Raw genomic sequence first — 20,978 nt, 5'->3', positions numbered from 1 at the left:
AGGAACGTTTCCTTCCTGATAATCGTCTGCTCAGTTGGCCCGTGTAAATCCAGCTTTACACTTTTGTACTGATAAGACAGGATCCACCATTCACAATAGGTGATATCACAGCTTATCTACTCCCTCCTGACCTATGCACAGGACACAGAGCATGCCTAGAAAGCTCTCCCATAGAAGTCAATGAGGTCCCCTCCTGTCCATTATGTCTATGGCCCATGTGGCTGCTTTCAAAAGACAGGAAGCCGTAACCTATTTTAGGCCTAGTGGCCAGTGTGAAAATTGCAGGATTAAATACAATTATTTTTAATATAGTGACATGAAAAAATGTTGTTTTTTTAAAAAATCACCAAAAATTATAAAAACAAAAAATATGTTCAACATAAAAACTTGATTTCAAGAATAGTTCATATTGTCATGACACATTCCCTTTACGTGTCACTGATTCTAATGGAAGGGGACAGACGCTGGTATGTAGGTATCGGTGATCTGCAACTCGTCACTTTCCAGCTGTTGGACAAACTACAACACCTAGCATTCCCTGACAACCTGCAGGGAAATGCTGGAAGTTGTAGTTTAGAAGCTGGTTGGAGACCACTGTGGTTACCTAAGGTGTTATGTTTTATGTACAAAGATCTATAACTATAGTCATAACTTTTGGCTTAAAGGGAACCTGTCACCATGAGCATGCAGTACACTCTGCAGGCGGCAGGTTATAGAGCAGGAGGAGCTGAGCAGATTGATGTATAATCTTATGGGGATAGATATGGAATTTATTCATTGAAATCTCTGCTCTTTCTATTTTTAGGAGTCCAGTGGGTGGAGCTACTCACTGATTGGCAGCTATAACTGTATGCTCATAAAGGGAAGGCTGGCAGTCTTTGATAGGACCGCATCCAGGACTCCTTAGCATAGAAAGAGCAGAGGTTTAAATGAATAAGTTACAAGTTATATTGCATCTATAACCATAAAAACATATATCAATCTGCTCAGCTCCTTCTGCTGGATCACATTTTCATGCTGACAGATTTGTTTTACCTTCTAGACTTCTCCGAATGAGATCATCTCCTTTTACTGTGGACAGACGGGGAATATAATTTGCACTAAGGCCTTGCTCACACAGGGTTTCATACAGTTTTCCAGGAAAGAAATATGAAAAGAGAGAACAGAAAAAAATGCCTCAAATCTGCACAGTGTGAACAACGTCACAGTACCTGATCTAGAGATTTCTATCGGTGATATCTTCCCCTGTACTGAACATATTGCTGTCATTCTGGTATTGACTGAAAGCTTGGAATATCAGCTTTCAAACAAGAGATACCAAACTTGTACCAAACTAGAGATATGAGCAGCTAAAGCAGCGCCCAAGTCAGTGTGGAGGAGAATGAGGACGCAGCTGCAGAGCTGACAGGAGGAAAGAAATATAGGAAAAAAATATATAGAAATGTGACAAAATGGTTCCTAAAAAAAACTTTTAATGTGACTATTAAGAGGCTAAAACAAATGCTTACTGATTTCATGTAAGTACTGAGTTATCTGCATTCTGATTGGTCTTGTCTGCCTCTGGTTAGCTGTATGTGAGAGGATACACCCTGCTCTGGGGTAGTGGGGGAAGTTATCTGCATTCTGATTGGTCTTGTCTGCCTCTGGTTAGCTGTATGTGAGAGGATACACACTGCTCTGGGGTAGTGGGGGAGGTTATCTGCATTCTGATTGGTCCTACTAGTTCATGTAAGGAGAGCAGGGGGTTATGGGAAGTGAGGGGAATACAGGATAGCCTCAAGAACATGGAAAACATCACTACAGGAAGTGCAGCAGAGGCCATTTTAGGAAGAAGCTGAAATAGAGGCACAGAATGTGAGAGAATACACACTGTTATGGGTAGTGGGGGAGGTTATCTGCATTCTGATTGGTCTTGTCTGCCTCTGGTTAGCTGTATGTGAGAGGATACACACTGTTCTGGGTAGTGGGGGAGGTTATCTGCATTCTGATTGGTCTTGTCTGCCTCTGGTTAGCTGTATGTGAGAGGATACACACTGTTCTGGGTAGTGGGGGAGGTTATCTGCATTCTCATTGTTCTTGTCGGCCTCTGGTTAGCTGTATGTGAGAGGATACACACTGTTCTGGGTAGTGGGGGAGGTTATCTGCATTCTCATTGTTCTTGTCGGCCTCTGGTTAGCTGTATGTGAGAGGATACACACTGTTCTGGGTAGTGGGGGAGATTATCTGCATTCTGATTGGTCTTGTCTGCCTCTGGTTAGCTGTATGTGAGAGGATACACTGTTCTGGGGTAGTGGGGGAGGTTATCTGCATTCTGACTGTTCTTGTCAGCCTCTGGTTAGCTGTATGTGAGAGGATACACACTGTTCTGGGTAGTGGGGGAGGTTATCTGCATTCTGATTGGTCCTGCTAGTTCATGTAAGGAGAGCAGGGGGTTATGGGAAGTGAGGGAAATACAGAATAGCCTCAAGAACATGGCAAACATCACTACAGAAAGTGCAGCAGAGGCCATTTTAGGAAGAAGCTGAAATAGAGGCACAGAGAAATAGGCTTGCTAAAGGCGGAATACAGACATCAGAAAGGTAAAATAAAGCTTCATGAATAGCGTCCCTTCAGCATCACGTATGTTAGGAATTTCATTTTTGGTAGTGAAATGGCAGTTACACTTTAAAGGGGTTGTGTCACTTCAGCAAATACCATTTATCGTGTAGTGAAAGTTAATACAAGCCACTTCCTAATGTATTGTCATTGTCCATATTGCTTCCTTTGCTGGCAGGATTCATTTTTCCATCACATGATATACTGCTAATTTCCATGGTTGCGACCACCTTGCAATCCATCAGTGGTGGTCGTGCTTGAACACTATAGAAAAAAGCACCAGCCTATGTGAGCTCCCACTGTCCCAGCCACCCTAGAGGCCGGTGCTTTTTCCTATATTGTGCAAGCACGACCACCGCTGATAAATTGCTGGGTGGTCGTAACCATGTAAACTAGCTGTGTATAATGTGATGGAAAAATGAATCCAGCCAACAAAGATAGCAATATGGACAATAACAATAAATTAGTAAGGGTCTTGGAGTAACTTTCTCTACATGATAAATGCCACTTGCTGAAGTGACACAACCCCTTTAAATGGGTGCTCTCACTTCAGCAAATGGCATTTATCATGTAGAGAAATGTAATACAAGGCACTTACTAATGTATTCTCCATATTGCCTCCTTTGCTGGCTGGATTCATTTTTCCATCCATTATACTTTGCTCATTTCCAGGGGTTATGTCTACTGTTGCAGCGCAGATACGAGGTGGCCGGGATGAGAGTTGCTGTGCATGTGTGCCTATGTGTGCTCCCATGGTAGCGGCCACTAGAGAGGCCAGCACTTTTTCCTATAGTGTGAAAGCACGACCACCAATGCTGAATTGCAGGGTGGTCGTAACCTCTGGAAATGAGCAGTGGATGGAAAAAAAAATAACTAAAGAGAGGCAACCTCTTTAACCACATCCCCATTTCAACTGGCAGACACAAGAACCCCGTTCTAGTGATGGTGGTGGTCCCAGCAGACACACCCCCACCAATTTAACAGTTATTCAGTGGATAAGGGATTGCTGTTGTTACTGGAATACACCTTTAAAGGAGTTATCCAAGGTCTATAATGCGTCACCTGCGATGCTGGGGGGGTGTGACGGGGGAGATGCAGCGGCGGCCATGCTGGCATTAGAAGCAATGTAGGTGCCGGGGAGCGAGGTAAGTACTGTCTGTGTAAGGGGCCTGGGCATATGGGGGGCATTATAGGTCTTGAATATCCCCTTTAAGCCCTCTTAAAGCATCATTTACAGTAGCCATTTTTGAATAAAATTAAGGATAAGCGAATCGACTTCGGATGAAACTCTCAAAGTCGATTTGCATAAAACTTTGTTCTAATACTGTACGGAGCAGGAGCTCCGTACAGTATTAGAATGTATTGGCTCTGATGAGCAGAAGTCTCGCGAGACTTCGCGTAACAACTTAATTTGTAGTGTAAAATAACATTTCCCGAACTCGGGTTGGAACCGAACCCGAGTTTGGGAAATGTTTTTTTACAGTACAAATTAATTTATAAAGTTATGCTCCTGCTCCGTACAGTATTAGAACAAAGTTTTATGCGAATCGACTTTGAAAGTTTCGTCCGAAGTCGATTCGCTCATCCCTAAATAAAATCTTAAAGCGTAGTTGTCCGTGTGGGTACGTCCACTGCTGCCTGAACAGGATAAAAGGAATCACACATTTTCAGGTATCACCAAATCAGTGTCATGGACTGAAACTAACTGCTACCATGAGGAAACCATACTGTAACAGCAAACACAGAGAGCACAAAGCTGTTAGAACCTGCAGGGAATATGCACATAGGGGCGGATTTATCAAAACTGGTGTAAAGTAGAAACTGACTTAGTTGCCCATAGCAACCAATCAGATTCCAGCTTTCATTTTCCAAAGGAGCTGTGAAAAATTAAAGGTGGAATCTGATTGGTTGCTACGGGCAACTAAGCCAATTCTACTTTACATCAGTTTCATAAATCTGCTCCATAGACTACAGTGAAATAGCCAATAATCTTACAGTTTACCGGACATTTCCCTTTAGTAGCCATATGCAAAGCAACACAAAACACTTTAAGGCCTATACGCTATTATCTGCTCTAGGTATTTATGTTTATAGGAAAGTATTGTTTTCTTTTTTTTTTTCAAAAAAAAAAAAGTGCACGTTGGCAGAGGGCTAAAACTACAGAAAAACTATAAATGTTAAAAAGTATAACTATAAGGGCTCATGCCCACGAACGTAAGAGCTCCGTGACTGTGCTGAGGACCACATACGGCGGTACCGCAATACGGGTCACCAGCCGTGTGCATTCCGCATCGGTGGCCAGATCATTTTTTTAAATTGAATTTTAATATGACTGCAACAGGACTAAGGAGACGGGTGCTCTGCGGCAATACGCTGCTATAGCAGCATCGCCTGTACGGTGGCGGTAATAGACTGGTGTCATGTAATAAGTGCTTTCATTTATCTCAAAGGACAAGTAACGTAATTTCGGATCCCAGGCCGTATGGTCATATTGAGGCTTTGTAATAAGAGACGTGATCTGTCATCCATGAATCATAATCCCCAATGTCTAATTTTAATCCGGAATTGCATTGGGGACCAGAGGTTTAGATGCAGGCAGTGTAAGCAGCAGTGGGGGTGCGGATTATTAGCTGCAGTTCTGTTAGTACCTAGATCATCAGGCCTCGAAGGACGCAGGTTAAAGCGGATCTTTCAGCAGACTATGCAGTCCTATGTAAGAGCGCTGCAGAATGGGGACAGGGCCGCTCCCCTAGCAGCCAAAATGGCACAGAAAATATTATTCTGTTTGACGCAGAATTTTCGAAGTCAGTTTTTCTTGAGTCTGCACTAACGCAATTTTCGTTAAATTTACTATCCGTTGCACGAGGTTTGATAAAGCTGCCGCGTCTTTGGAAATAACACTTTGTCTAGAGGTGCACCGAGGCCCTCAATTGCATAAAGAATAAAAGTCTTTTTTCTAAGGAACGCCGCAATCAATTTTCACAAGACAGGTATCTTTATAATTAGCAGGATCAACCCCACCAGGCGTTATGTCTGGTTTAATAGGGTTGATTCTGCTGACAGGTGCACTTTAAGGCAAATGCTAATGACTCCATAAGTTTTCCTTTATATTTTTTACTGGAAAGAATAGTATATTTTGGTTATAAAAGAACAGTGAAAACCTAACTAAGGCCTGGTGCACACAACCGTATCCGTTTTGCGGTACGATAATACCACAGATACTGGCTGTTTGCATCCCGAATTTTACCCTTTCTCAAGTCCCGTAATGTGTTACAAATACCTGTTCTTGTCTGCAAAATGGACAAGAATAGGACATGGATGAATGAGAGCAAAAATACGGTTGAGTGCATGAGGCCTAATAGAAACTAGTATGAACGCAGCCTTATGATATGTCATTTTGTTGTATACAGGCTGACGGATGCCGTATGATCTCTAGTGATGTACTGTGCTGTGCGTTCATTGCCAAAAGGACAATCAAATCTTTTGTTTACAGGACAATGGAGTGACTGATCATAAGTCAGATATTCGTAAGATGGACGTCCATCTAAATATACCGGTATGCAGTAATGAGCGACCTCTGTATTGTGTTTGTGGGGGATCTTTCATCTACACCCACATATATGGAGAGGACGCTTCATGTTAAACAGGTTCTCTGGGAGTTTACCTATGTGAAACATATTGTAATGTGCTGGTACTGTACAGCTACCATTGTTTTCAATGCTGAGCATCTGACGATGGGTGGGACTGACGTGTGATTGACATTAGACTTAAAGCTACAGGTTCTATGATGCCACAGTCCTGTGTCAGGAAATTGCAGCACACAGCCATCAATTTTTACACACACACATATTACTCTATACTGCTGATGGCCAAAATGTACATTAGACAGTTTTTTTTTTTTACGGGTAGCCTTTCATAGGGGACCTTCATCAATACTCCAAAGCACATAGGCTTATCTAAGTTTAGTAAATAAGCCCCTAAGTTAGATGTATTTCAGGCGCAGATGTCGGCACAACGGGCAGTTGCACCGCTATTTGCAACTTTTCCCCGCTCACGCCAGGTCTAAAATTGTGGGCGTGGAAGGGCCGGAAGGCCCATCTCATTCATCATTTTCTACGCCTGTTATAGAAAATGGTCTAAATGTAAGACAGCTTGGAAGCTGTCTTACATTTAGAGCTTGTGCTGGATGCACGGAAGTTATGGAGAGGCCGGCACCTTTTAATAACTACGGCGATCCACAGCCAGCTTTGGGCCTTTATTAAGACCGGCGTCTAAAACACCTGACTTAATAAATGTGCCCCATAGTACCTACAAAAAAAGCTTCTCTCTCTGGAGCCCGTCCACACAAAAAGATTTCAACGTGATGCTCAAAGGCTATGGATATCTTTGGGACAATTTCTTTTTTATGATTGCCTTTTACTCATTTTGGGCTAAGAACCATTTTTTTTAATTGGTCTTTATTAAAAACGTTCGACCATTTTTGAGATACAGGGGTTAAAAAATGTGTCTGTTTGCAGAGTATCACTTCGCAGTCCAGTCAACTGATGGCTCATGTGTAGATCTTATCTCTGATCTCCTGACCTCATTTAAAGCCTGTATTACACCTGCTTCTTTTTCGGCAGATGATCACTAATGATCATCGAAAGAACGTTCGTTATCGATCATCTTGCAGTGTAATACTGCTGCCAATTGCCCCATGAATGAGCAAACCAAACCTTTCAAAATGTGAAAAAAATTATCGTTTGCAGGCGGCAGATCGTGGTATCTAATCATGATCTGCCGCCGGCAAACCACTATACAGCATGGGGACAAGCGATGGCATAGCCATCGCTCCTCCTCATGCTGCGGATGTAATAGCAGCCGTCTCCTCCGACAATCGTCTGCCACATCGTGCTGTGTAATACAGCCTTAAGCCATACACTTATCACTTTGATAAGCGTTTAGCTATAATGAATGCTTTATGAGGTCAGGAGATCAGAGATAAGGCTTCACATGAGCTGGCAGCTGACGGGACTGAGAAATGATACTCTGCAACCGGACTGGTTTTTTAACCCCTTGTATCTCAAAAACGGCTGAACATTTTTAATAAAGACCAACTGAAAAAAAAATTTTTTAGCCTGAAATGAGTAAAATGCAATAATAAACAATTGCCCTGAAGGTGTTGATAGCTTTTAAATAAGTTCTGATCAGTGCAGGTCTGACCACTGGGACCACCACAAATCATGAGAACAGGGGTCCTTTATGAATTGAGCGATGTTCAAGCATGTAGGCTGCCACCAAATTCATCTCTGTGGGACTACCTGAGAGAAGTCAAGTACAGCACTTGACTATCTCCATCAGCCTCATACATTTGAATGGAGCAGCAGCATGCTCCATTCATACAGTAATACACAGGACACCGAACTCATGATCGCTGGGGGTCCCAGTGGTTAGACCCCTACCTGCCACATTTACCACCTACCCTGTGAATCTTGGGACAAGACTTGCTCGGATACTTGTTGGATTTCCTTGCAGATGGCACCGGATCACTGGGGAGTGACATCTACTATCAGTTTATTTTCTAAAAAATAAAATTACCTATAGAGCTCACAGTCTATTAAAGGGATAGGATTACAAATGCGAAGGCATGAGATTAGTATGTACACAGTGGGAGAAGCGATCTTGCCTTACCTGCCCCCAACCCATGTTCCTGTGCATCCGTTTGGAGACTTTTTCTTATTGTGCTCTGTGGAAATGACTTTGTTGCTGTGTGTTTGGAAATAAAGATGAGATTTTTCTATTGTATTGCATTGATGTTCAGAAATTCAATCGTCGTCTTGTATTACAAGGCCACTGCTGTTCAGAAAAGAAAAAGACTTACCTATTCAGCTCCAGTGACACCGATTCCAGGCACTGGTTGTGATTTAAAAAGGGGCCAGTGTGTCGCCTTCACCCCCTGGAGAGTTTTCACTATGCAATAAGGTTGGGTCCCCCGGCCTTTTGTACCTTGTACTTGGGGACCTAATTCCACAAAAATAAAAATAAAAATCAGGAGGAACATATTAAAATGTGAAATCATAACATTGCAAATAGTGGTTATTTGGGGATTAGAATATGTGTGAAATAGCGTCAATGGATATTGTGTTGTAGTCATATCTCCTATGGTTGGGGACCACAGATGAGAAGCCAACAGTGAGAAGTTATTCACAATTAAAGGGGGTATTACTAAGATGGACCGACCATAGATCCGGAGAAGGATTGGGCATACAGAGAAGCACTGAGGACCGCTCACTGGACTCCTAAACATAGAAAGAGAAGTCATTTCAATCAATAAATGACAAGCTACATTGAACTTTTTCCCACAAAACTATAGATCAATCTGCTCAGCTCCTCCTGCTCTATAACATGCTCCCTGCAGCCCAGACTCCATGTTCAGTGTTACGGGTACCTTTCAATGAGACCTAAAGGAGCCAATGGTGGCAATTCAGAGAAAGTGTTAAAATCACCCCGTATGGGAACCTTTAATTCCATAAGCTGGAGATAAATCTAAGTTACACATAAAAGGCTTGGGGGGTCATTTATTATGGGTAGTACGCCACTTCTTGGCGCACTTTTGTCGCAAATTTGGTCGCAAAGGGGATTTATGGCTGAATCTGTGACTTTTCCCCGCTTACGCCACTTTTCCAAGGTGGTGGGAAAAGGGAGTGTGGCGAGGGCGCTGAAGGGGGCGGGCCTGTCTGATTCATCATTTTCTACGCCTGTTTTTGGCGTAGAAAATGAATTAAATTTACACCAGAAACATAACTTAGGCGCGTCAAGCGGCAGCGGACAAGGATTAAGACCCCCTTTATGTATATCAGACCGGGGAAAATATAATATCTGGGCCTGACACCGTCAACGGGAAAGGGGTTGTCTCATTATGGACAATAGGGGCATATAGGATACGCCCCCATTGGAAAGTAGAATATTTAAAGGCGTTGTCTCATCATGGACAATGGGGGCATATGGCTAGGATATGCCCCCATTGTCTTAAAGGTGCGGGTCCCACTGCTGGGACCTGCACCTATATCGAGAACGGAGCCCTGCAAGTTAAGGAGGGTGCACTGTTCATGCGCAGCCGTCCTCAATTCATTTTCTTTAGGGCCGGCGAAAAAAACGAGCGCTCGGCTATTTCCGTTGGCCCCATAGAAATGAATGGGAGCGGGGGCCGCGCATGCGCGGTACGCTCCCATTCACTTCTATGGGGAGCCAGCTTGGTGGTGGCCGGACCGGAGTCCTCCAACCACCACCTTGCGGGGCTCTGTTCTCTATATAGATGAGGATCCCAGCGGTGGGACCCACACCTATAAGACAATGGGGGCATATCCTAGCCATATGCCCCCATTGTCCATGATGAGACAACCCTTTTAAATATTCTACTTTGCATAGGATAACAGTATATTGCCCAAACCAGTTTATACCGTACGTTAGGCAGAGTTCACATCAGCGTTCAGCCTTTCCGTTCTCTTGCTGCGTTAGGCCTCATGCACACGACAGTATTTTTTTGCAGTCCGCAAAAGGGGTTCTGTTGTTCCGTGATCCGTGTCCATTTTTGTTTCCGTGTGTCTTCCTTTATTTTTGGAGGATCACCAGACATGAAGGAAAGTAAAAAAAAATCTAAGTCAAGATATGATAGTAAAAAAACGGACGCAGCCGCGCGGACGCGGATGACAATCTTGTGTGCCTCCATGTTTTTTCACGGACCCATTGACTTGAATGGGTCCACGAACCATGAAACAAATGGGACAGGTACTATTTTTTTCACTGGAAACACAGATCACGGACGCGGATGACAAACGGTGCATTAGCCAAGTTTTCCACGGACCCATTAAAAGTCAATAGGTCTGCAGAAAATCACGGAAAACGGAACAACGGACACGGGACACAAGAACGGTCGTGTGCATGAGGCCTTATAGGAACAGAAGAACGGAAAGGACGGATTCAGCACATAGCTGAGCCTACGGACCCCATAGACTATAATGGGGTCCGTTAGGTTTCCACTCAGAGAAAGTCCTGCATGCAGGACTTTCGTCTCTGCTTCAAAAATCTTCCTCTGAGCAGAAACCTATCGGACCCCATTATCGTCTATGGGGTCCGTAGGTTCCGTTCGGCTCAGTTATGTACCGAATGCGTTCTTTCCGTTCTTCTGATCCTATAACGGAGCAGGAGAACGGAAAGGCTGAACGCTGGTGTGAACTCTTAAGGGCTATGGTCATGGATGATGTAGCAGACATATGATGATGTAACAATATTTCATGTCTTGGTCATAAAAAAAAAAAAAAATAATCTAGTTTCTCTAATGACATGTACAACACCAGATTCAGGCATAGTCAATCTCTATAGCCGGATCTCAATAAGCGCTTATGTTGTTATAAAAATATATATATATATATAAAAATCCATAAGACAAAAACAGCAGCGCCATCTACAGGCTACAAGCAATATTACAATTCTTCTGTAATTTCTCGTAAAACGCTGTACATACATTTTTTCAAATATTCCCATCTTAGACATGTCTAAATATCTGATAGATATCTACCAGCTGGTGATACATATAGAGCAGAAAAATTCCAACATCCAATTCCAGTAAAAACTGTAGCTTTATGATGTCCAGTACAGGTACACATACAGGCACATCGGAGACTGAGTCCGCAGTGATTCCGGCTGATAAGCTGTCAGGGACCCTTGTTGTGGAGATGTGTTTGGGTCCCAGATCCACATCTATCAGACATTACGGCATACTCTGGCATATTTTGCCATGACCCCATCAGAAAGCTGCACGTCACATTCAGATAAGGTTAGCACAAGGGATGCACATACACACAACTCCTATGCCTAGTAATCAGGCCAGATGTAGAAAATAAACATCCCTCTTTACTACAGTGCAGAATGGGAGTTGTAGTACATCCAACGGTATCAAAACACAATTCCAACAATTCACCAACACATAGCAATGTATGGATTAGAGCAAGGATGGGGGTTAGAGTACTCTTTCCTCTCTCTCTCTGCAGAATCCATGGCTGGCAATATTACTCTTGCAATGGTTGTATCTCCAACTGAGGCGTACAGGGTTAAAGATATGGCGGGCCAAACCCTGTCCAAGTGTGAAGGGTGTATAAGCAATGTTCCTCTCACAGTGGGGCACATTTATCAAGCTGGTTTTTAGGCGTAAAATTAGTCAGACGTATTTCATTTGGCTGTCGCAAAGCACTTCATGAATAAAGGTCCCTTTACAAGGGACGACACAGCGCGCGATTGTCAGGAAGGAACCGTTCCTTCCTGGCAAGCGCCTGTTTATTAGTGAAGGAGACGGCTGCATTTACATGCTGAGATCTCCTCCACAGTATGGGGAGCAGTGATCTCTATCTCTCTATTTGCCAGCGGCAGATTGTGTTTACACAGCACGATCTGCTGCTGGCAAAGGATGATTTTTGTGTCCACATGAATGATCTATTACCTAATGAACGAGCAATCGGGTAATCAGCAGCAGATTAAGGCCTAGTTCACACAAACGTTTTTTTTGCGAGTGTACGGGACGTTTTTATGTGTTCCGTATACGGTCCGTATACAGAACCATTCATTTCAATGGTTCCGCAAAAAAAACGGAATGTACTCCGTATGCATTCAGTTTCCGTATTTCCGTTCCGTTGAAAGATAGAACATGTCCTATATTTGGCCGCAAATCACGTTCCGTGGCTCCATTCAAGTCAATGGGTCCGCAAAAAAAACAGAACACATACGGAAATGCATCCGTTTGTCTTCCGTATCCGCTCTGTTTTTTCTGAACCATCTATTGAAAATGTTTTGCCCAGCCCAATTTTTTCTATGTAATTACTGTATACTGTACATGGCATATGGAAAAACGGAAAGGAAACGGAAACACAACGGAACTCAAAAACGGAACAACGGATCCGTAAAAAATGGACCGCAAAAAACGATAAAAGCCATATGTTCGTGTGAACTAGGCCTTACATCACCACATAATCTCTGACGAGTGTTCCTATGAGCGTTCCTTGCTTGTTAGCGATTATCTATTCTACGGGATTCTCGGCCTGTGTAAAGGGCCCTTTAGACTAGGTGTATTGCTATTTGGCTACATGCACACGAACGTTAGGGCTCTGTGCCCGTGCTGCGGAGCGCAATGCACGGGCACAGACCGTGGGGCAGCCACATGCGGATTGCGGACCAATTCACTTGAATTGCGGACTCGCTGTATGCGGGCCGCAATACGGCCATGGGCGTGTGCATGTAGCCTTAAGCCTAGTTCACATGAACGTATGGCTTTTATCGGGTTTTTTTTGGTCCGTTTTTCACGGATCCGTTGTTCCGTTTTTGAGTTCCGTTGTGTTTCCGTTTCCTTTCCGTTTTTCCATATGCCATGTACAGTATACAGTAATTACATAGAAAAAATTGGGCTGGGCATAACATTTTCAATAGATGGTTCAGAAAAAACGGAACGGATACGGAAGACATACGGATGCATTTCCGTATGTGTTCCTTTTTTTGCAGACCCATTGACTTGAATGGAGCCACGGAACGTGATTTGCGGCCAAATATAGGACATGTTCTATCTTTCAACGGAACGGAGAAACGGAATGCATACGGAGTACATTCAGTTTTTTTTGCGGAACCATTGAAATGAATGGTTCCGTATATGGACCGTATACGGAACACATAAAAACGGCCCGTACACTTGCAAAAAAAAAACGTTTGTGTGAACTAGGCCTTAGTCTGACCTCTGGTGGTTCTTGTTCATTTAGACGGTTCATATTCACTTTAGACTGGTCTAATTAGTATTCACATGAAAAAAAAAGGTGCAAATAAGCTGTGAAATGTGGCACGTCTCCCTGAAAGTGCGACTTTAAGGCAAAAAAATTTTGCACTTCACCACTCAAAACTGACGAAAAAGAGTATGCCAGCCCTAGAGTGAGGTAGAAATTAGACAGTCTTTGCGACAAATTCAGGTGTAACAAAAGGCGCACCTTGAAAAAAAAATATCTAAAGTTAGAAGACTGAATAATGCCTCATGCACACGACCATATTTTGTTTCCGTGTCCGATCCATTTTTTTTTGCGGATAGGATGCGGAACCATTCATTTCAATGGGTCTGCAAAAAACGCGGACAGCACACCGTGTGCTGTCCGCATCAGTATGTCCGTTCCGTTGCTCCGCAAAAAAAATAGTGCATATCCTATTTTTTTCTAGTTTCCGGACAAGGATACGCATTATTACAATGGATCCGCAAAAAAATGGATGCCATACGGAACGTGAATTTGCGGACCGTGAAACACATATGGTCGTGTGCATGTAGCCTTAGTCTAAAAAGTCTAAATAGTCAAACGAGGCGCAAAAGCCTCCAAAACAGCCACAATTTCAGTAGTAAATGCGACTAAAACAGCATTTTTATGCCTAAAAACAGGCACAGACACTATAGTAAATGTGCCCCAGTAGCTTTGATCAGCAGATGTCCAGTGCTCGGCCATGCAGATTCTGGAGTACTGTAGAAATGGTGAGGTCCTTCTCTCGGTAGATAATCCCCTGAGAAGGATATTCTCTGGAATTTAGGTTCATTCCTGTGAGGAGTGGAGCACATGGAGCCATGGGCAAACTGGGACTTAAAGTGGCCCTGGAAAAAGAGTTAAAAGTGGCCCCATGGTGGGTCTAAATTGGCAGGGGCAACACAAGTAAGTTGAGCAAACAATACTATATTACTGCACAAAGTACGATTCCAGCAGAGCAGATACCATAGTGCATCACAAAATAATGCCCGAGCAGCACGAAATACCTCCCCAGAAGCCGCCCCTCTGTGGGGCCAGCGCCAGCTTCCATGTTCCGCCCTCCTATTCCAGATGTCTGGATGGCAATTCATGAGTCTGGAAGGCACCTGAGGCCACCAGCCAACATTAACTCTGGGAGTGTCAGATCATTACTGAGGCTACTTTCACACCACGTGTTTTGGGCGGATCCGTCATGGATCTGCAAATACGGAACTGTTACAATAATACAACCGCATGCATCTGTCATGAACGGATCCATTTGTTTTATCTGTGCCAGATTGTGTCAGCAAAAACGGATCCGTCCCCATTGACTTAGGCTACTTTTAGACTCGCGTTTTGGCTTTCCATTTGTGAGATCCGTTCAGGGCTCTCACACGCGGTCCAAAACGTTTCAGTTTTGCCCTAATGCATTCTGAATGGAAAAGGATCCGCTCAGAATGCATCAGTTTGCCTCCGTTCCGTCTCTATTCCGCTCTGGAGGCTGCCTGCAGCGTTTTGCTGTGCGCCTGACGAAGCAGAGCCAAACTGATCCGTCCTGACACACAATGTAAGTCAATGGGGATGGATCCGTTTTCTCTGACACAATCTGGCACAATAGAAAACGGATCCGTCCCCCACTGACTTTCAATGGTGTTCAAGACGGATCCGTCATGGCTATAGAAGACATAATACAACCGGATCCGTTCATGACGGATGCATGCGGGTGTATAATTGTAACGGAAGCATTTTTATAGATCCATGACGGATCCGCAAAAAACGCTAGTGTAAAAGTAGCCTTACATTGTGTGCCAGGACGGATCCATTTGGCTCAGTTTCGTCAAGCGGACAGCAAAACGCTGCAGGCAGCCTCCAGAGCGGAATGGTGAATGATTGGAGGCAAACTGATGCCTTCTGAGCGGATCCTTTTCTATTCAGAATGCATTAGGGCAAAACTGATCCGTTTTGGACCGCTTGTGAGAACCCTGAACGGATCTCAGAAACGGAAAACCAAAACGCCAGAGTGAAAGTAGCCTTAGCTGGCTGGCGGCCTTGAAGAGCTTTCTCCAACTTCCTCCTCTTCAAACTTACCACTAAGGTTAGATTCACATCTCCGGCAGCAATTCTGGCAGAGAACAGCCTGCCAGAATTCTCCAGATCCGGCACTGCCGGATGCAAACGGAGGGGGTCATTTATTTAGACCGATGTTTTAGACACCTGTCTTAACCCCTATATCTGGCAGTAGATCCGCCGAAGTTATGAAGAGGCTTCCTTGCTGTCTTACATTTAGACCATTTTCCACGTCTAAAACAGGCGTAGAAAATGATGAATGAGACGAGCCTTTCCAGCCCGTCCCCTTCCACTTTTCTTAGATCCGGATCGTATATGATGATCCGGATCGTATTGCTCTGGCTGAGTCTAAACTACGTCTATTATGCCAGGGTAAACAATCCGCAGAAATATACTGCTCAGAATTTCGGAGATGGGCAGTTGATACTGGTTGGAATGATGCTGCACTCCGAAGTCAATTTTGCCATGGTCTTTCAGAGGGATTGAAAGATGCATTTGCCTTTCATGAGAGGCCTATTTCTTTGGACTCTGCTATGTCTCAGGCCGTTCGTATTGACAGGCGTCTTAGAGAGAGAGGAGAGATGTCCCCTTCCTGTCATACTCAGTCCCAGGACAGTGCAGCGGTCCCGTTCTGTGCGCAGGGGTCTCAGTCGCCGTCAGCCCCTTCTGAGCAGGAGCCCATGCAGCTGGGGTTGATTGCTTCTGACAATAGAAGATTCAGCTCGCATGGGAGGGTTTGTTTTTGTTGTGGAGGTATAAATCATTTGGCAAATATTTGTGCCTCTAGGAGATTCAGGCAGTTTTCTGGGAGTAATAAAGAAACAAACAGGAAAAAATCTTTTAAAAATGTTCCGTCTGTTACTATTGGCAGGGTTGAGGCAGAAATTGAAGGTTTTCCATTTGCTTGTAGTTCCCGTTTTGTCCTGCCGGCTAGGGTGGCGCTAGAGAGCAAGAACATTTTTTGTGAGATTTTTGTGGATAGTGGAGCAGCGGTCAATCTCATTGATAATCAATTTGCGATAACTCATGGTTTCCAGGTGCGCACTTTGGGAAAGGATATTCCTGTTTTTGCTATCGATTCCGCTCCACTTTCTCAAAAATCATTAAAGGGCATAGTTCACAATATCCGTTTAATTGTGAGTGATGCTCATGTTGAGGATGTGTCATGTTTCGTCCTTAGCGGTTTACCTACCCCTCTGGTGTTGGGGCTGCCCTGGCTCACTAAGCATAACCCCACCATTGATTGGCCAGCGAGGCAAATAAATGGTTGGAGTGACTTTTGCAGAGAGAATTGCCTCATGACATCTGTTTCTGAGGTTGCTACTAAGACTGTACCATCTTTTCTCTCTGAATTTTCGGATGTCTTCTCTGAGAGTGGAGTTCAGGATTTGCCCCCGCACAGGGAGTACGATTGCCCTATTAATCTCATCCCAGACCCCAAGCTGCCTAAATCTCGTTTATACAATCTTTCCCAACCTGAGAGGATCGCTATGCGTGCTTATATCTCTGAGAGTCTGAGAAAGGGACACATACGACCCTCGAAGTCACCTGTTGCCGCTGGTTTTTTCTTTGTTAAGAAAAAAGATGGTTCTTTAAGACCTTGTCTGGATTTCAGGGAGCTGAACAATATCACAATTCGTGACCCTTATCCGCTTCCTCTGATCCCGGACCTATTTAACCAGGTTGTTGGGGCTAAAGTCTTTTCCAAATTAGATTTAAGAGGGGCATACAACCTGGTCAGGGTCAGAGAAGGGGACGAATGGAAGACGGCCTTCAATACCCCTGAGGGCCATTTTGAAAATTTGGTTATGCCTTTTGGTTTGATGAATGCCCCAGCCGTTTTTCAGCATTTCGTGAACAGCATTTTTTATCATTTGATGGGAAAATTTGTATTGGTGTATTTGGATGACATTTTGATTTTTTCTCCCGATTTCAAAACTCATAAGGAACATTTACGTCAGGTCTTGCTCATCCTGCGGGAGAATAAATTATATGCGAAACTGGAAAAATGTGTGTTTGCGGTTCCAGAAATTCAATTTCTGGGGTTTCTTCTCTCCACTTCTGGTTTTCGCATGGACCCCGAGAAGGTCCGCGCTGTGCTTGAGTGGGAGCTTCCTGAGAATCAGAAGGCGCTGATGCGTTTTTTGGGCTTTGCCAATTATTACAGGAAGTTCATTTTGAATTATTCTTCTATTGTTAAACCACTCACTGATATGACCAGAAAGGGGGTAGATTTTTCTTCTTGGTCAGTAGAGGCGCGTAAGGCTTTTTCTGATATCAAGGAGAGTTTTGCTTCCGCTCCCATCTTAGTGCAACCTGATGTTTCTTTACCCTTCATAGTTGAGGTTGATGCTTCTGAGGTGGGTGTGGGGGCGGTCTTGTCTCAGGGTTCCTCTCCTGCCAATTGGCGACCGTGTGCCTTTTTCTCAAGAAAACTCTCCTCCGCAGAGAGAAATTACGATGTGGGAGATAGGGAATTGTTGGCCATCAAGTTGGCTTTTGAGGAATGGCGCCATTGGCTAGAGGGAGCCAGACACCCTATTACCGTATTTACTGACCATAAAAATCTGGCCTACTTGGAGTCAGCCAAGCGTCTGAACCCGAGACAGGCCAGATGGTCTTTGTTCTTTTCTAGGTTTAATTTTGTTGTCACGTTCCGCCCTGGAGTTAAGAATGTGAAGGCAGATGCCCTGTCACGTTGTTTTCCGGGAGGCGGGAATTTTGAAGACCCGGGTCCCATTTTGGCTGAAGGTGTGGTGGTCTCTGCTCTTTTTCCTGAATTGGAAGCAGAGGTGCAGGCAGCCCAGTCAGAGGCTCCTGATCTTTGTCCTCCTGGGAGGTTGTTTGTGCCTCTCGCTTTAAGACACAAGATTTTTAAAGAACACCACGATACGGTCCTTGCTGGGCACCCGGGGGTAAGAGCCACACTGGATCTCATCGCTCGGAGATTCTGGTGGCCTGCGCTTTGTAAGTCGGTTGAGGGTTTTGTGGCAGCCTGCGAGACTTGCGCTCGTGCCAAAGTCCCTCATTCACGGCCATCAGGTCCTCTCCTTCCCTTACCCATTCCTTCCCGTCATTGGACACATCTGTCCATGGACTTCATAACGGACCTGCCTCGTTCCTCGGGGAAGACTGTGATTCTGGTGGTGGTGGACTGTTTTAGCAAAATGGTGCATTTCATCCCTTTTCCTGGTTTGCCCAATGCTAAGACGCTGGCGCAGGCATTTGTTGATCACATTGTCAAATTGCACGGTATTCCTTCAGACATAGTCTCTGATAGGGGCACGCAGTTTGTTTCCAGATTCTGGAAGGCTTTCTGTTCTCGCTTGGGGGTCCGGTTGTCATTCTCTTCTGCTTTCCACCCGCAGTCGAATGGCCAGACAGAGCGCGTCAATCAGAATCTGGAGACATATCTGCGCTGTTTTGTGGCGGAGAATCAAGAGGATTGGTGTTCTTTTTTGTCCCTTGCTGAGTTTGCTTTAAATAACCGTCGTCAGGAGTCCTCTGATAAGTCACCATTTTTTGGTGCATATGGGTTTCATCCACAGTTTGGGACTTTCACGGGAGAGGGGTCTTCTGGTTTACCTGATGAGGACAGATTCTCCTCGTCTTTGTCATCTATTTGGCAAAAGATTCAGGATAATCTAAAGAGCATGAGTGAGAGATATAAGCGTGTGGCAGATAAGAGACGTGTGCTTGGTCCGGACCTGAATGTTGGTGATCTGGTGTGGTTGTCTACCAAGAATATCAAATTGAAGGTTCCCTCCTGGAAGTTGGGTCCTAGGTTTATTGGGCCTTACAAAATCCTGTCTGTCATCAATCCTGTTGCATACCGTCTTGATCTTCCTCAGACTTGGAAGATCCATAATGTTTTTCATAAGTCCTTATTGAAACCTTATGTTCAACCTATTGTACCCTCGCCTTTGCCTCCTCCTCCGATTATGGTTGATGGGAATCTTGAATTTCAGGTCTCTAGGATTGTGGATTCTCGTCTTGTCCGCGGTTCTCTTCAGTACCTTGTTCATTGGGAGGGTATGGTCCTGAGGAGAGGATGTGGGTCCCAGTGACGGACATTAAGGCCTCTCGTCTCATCAGGGCTTTCCATAGGTCCCATCCTGAGAAGGTGGGTTCTGAGTGTCCGGAGTCCACTCGTAGAGGGAGGGGTACTGTCACAACCAGACAGCTGAGAAGCTCTGACAGAGGCCTTTCAGAACCTCCTCCTTGAGTTTCTGTGTTGTGGTATTCAGTTCCTCCTCTCGTTAGCCTCTCTCAGCTGTCATGTGTTGGACTAATTGCTTCCCTTTAAATTCCTCCCCAGAAGGCTTTTCTGGGCGGCTTATACTTCTTCCTGGAGTGTGTGTGCATGCTGACCTTGTTCTCCTGTCTGCTACAAAGCTAAGTGTTGTACCTTTATCGTTTATTTTCTGTTTGCTGGATTCCAGGTGACCCTGACTCCCTCCGTATCTTGTGTAGGGAGCCGGTGGTCGTGTCCCCTCACTATTGTAGGGTGCTCAGGGCTTTATAGTCAAGGTTCGTGGATATGCAAACCTCCACCATTAGGATCTTTGCATAGGCTGAGCAGCCAGGGAAAGTGCCAGGTCTCCTGCAGGGGTCTCCCTTGGTTCCTTAGCTTTTGGATCCAGCGAGTCATTTATACATGTTGCTCTGCCTTGTTTCCTGTACACCGTCCATGACATCATCACGGGCATCTATGCAGGGCGCAGAAGGAAAGGAACGCCATATAGTTTTTGGAAAGCTGGGAACTGGGATAATTTTAAGTTGCCATGTCACATTTGAAAACCTCCTGATGCACCCCTAGAGTAGAGACTCAAAAAAAGACCCCATTTTGGAAACTACGGGATAAGGTGGCAGTTTTGTTGGTACTATTTTAGGGTACATATGATTTTTGGTTGCTCTTGTGAGGCAAGGTAACAAAAAATAGCTGTTTTGGCACTGTTTTAATTTTTTTTGTTATTTACAATGTTCACCTGACAGGTTAGATCATATTGTATTTTTATAGAGCAGGTTGTTACGGACGCGACAATACCAAATATGACTTTTTTTGGGTTGTTTCAGTTTTACATAATAAAGCATTTTTGAAAAAAAAAGATTTTTTTAGTGTCTCCATATTCTGAAAGCCATAGTTTTTTTTTCGGTATGAGATGATGATATGATTGGCACTATTTTGGGGTGCATATGACTTTTTGATCGCTTGCTATTACACTTTTTGTAATGTAAGGTGACAAAAAAATTGCTTTTTTTGACACCGTTTTTATTTTATCTTTTTTACAGTGTTTCACCTGAGGGGTTAGGTCATGTGGTATTTTTATAGAGCAGGTTGTTATGGACGCGGCAATACCTAATATGTCTACTTTTTTTTTTTTTTTTTTTTACATTTAACACAATAAAAGCATTTCTGAAACAAACAAAAAAATCATGTGTCAGTGTCTCCATAGCCTGAGAGCCATAGTTTTATTTTTTGGGCGATTGTCTTAGGTAGAGTGTCATTTTTTGTGGGATGAGGTGACGGTTAGATTGGTA

Source organism: Bufo gargarizans, chromosome 2 (assembly GCF_014858855.1).
Source record: "Bufo gargarizans isolate SCDJY-AF-19 chromosome 2, ASM1485885v1, whole genome shotgun sequence".
Taxonomy (NCBI): domain Eukaryota; kingdom Metazoa; phylum Chordata; class Amphibia; order Anura; family Bufonidae; genus Bufo; species Bufo gargarizans.
The sequence above is the reverse complement of the archived record's forward strand: the minus strand, read 5'-3'. Positions refer to the sequence as shown.